Here is a 947-nt window from a genome sequence, read left to right as displayed (position 1 = left end):
ATTAGCTGCCGCAGCTGCATCCGTTATTCTCACGATTCGAGGATATTGCCTCTGCCTCACGCTGTTTCACCTCACATCATGCGTAGTTTTCCGGAGCTGTTCACCTGCCTCCCTTGTGCCCAGGAGGGGGATTTCGTATTTCGGTCAAAACAGGGTGAGGGGCGGTGGAAGAATGTTTTCGGAGAACTCTTGAATACCGCTCAAGGCAAATTCAGCCCACTACAATGTAAAAACCGAGGTAAAAACTAATGTGGCAACTACTATGTCATATGACATGGGTTTCGGTCACACCAAGTGATGCATCATCACAGCTAAGAGGTATGGGCATAACACATTGGAGGTCACACCAAAACGAGACCAAAAATATGGTGAGCCACACATGCGACATACCAAGGATGTCACACCATTTGTAATGTCGTGTGGCACGTATGTCACATTTGTTTTTCCAGTGAGTGCGCCTCCGGGAGCGCCTGGTGGGTAGACAACGCAGACCACCGCGGTGCCACACGTTCTCGGCAGCGGCCTACCTGCCAGGCGCCATCATGAGGTGCAGTTGGACAAACAGACAGTGCTGCCCATTATTTAAAGAGGAGAAAGGGAATCACTGCCTTGCTGTTTGCAGCGGTCAGCTGCGCTGCGTGTCGCTGTGCGCGCTGCCGCTGATGCCGCTCCTGGACGCCTGTCCAGCTGATCTCCAGCGCTTGACCATCTGGCCAGCCCGGGGCGTGGCCGCTAGACTCGACCGAATGCGGGGTCTGAAGGAGCTTGCTCTCGCTGGGCATGCGGGCGACTCTGCAGCTGCGGAGGCACGCGCGGTGACTTCCCCCCTGGTGACCCGTTTCCTCGCCCCCGGCCGCGCACTTATTTCCGCTCTGCTGTTCAGCAGATGGAGCACCTGTTGCGGTCGTGGTCCGGCCCCCTCGAGCGCCTCGAGCTGAACGTGGACA

At 56.6% G+C, this 947-nt stretch overlaps 1 protein-coding gene across 1 annotated transcript in view; it reads left to right on the top strand.

Moving 5' to 3' along the window:
- LOC113215449 (uncharacterized) overlaps positions 1-947 on the top strand; it is a 17,992-nt gene that overhangs the window by 11,822 nt on the left and 5,223 nt on the right. The gene's annotated exons all lie outside the window — the stretch shown is intronic.

The sequence above is a fragment of the Frankliniella occidentalis genome, unplaced genomic scaffold (genome assembly GCF_000697945.3).
Source record: "Frankliniella occidentalis isolate FOCC.00 unplaced genomic scaffold, Focc_3.1 Scaffold175, whole genome shotgun sequence".
Classification (NCBI taxonomy): Eukaryota; Metazoa; Arthropoda; class Insecta; order Thysanoptera; family Thripidae; genus Frankliniella; species Frankliniella occidentalis.
The sequence above is the reverse complement of the archived record's forward strand: the minus strand, read 5'-3'. Positions and strand labels throughout refer to the sequence as shown.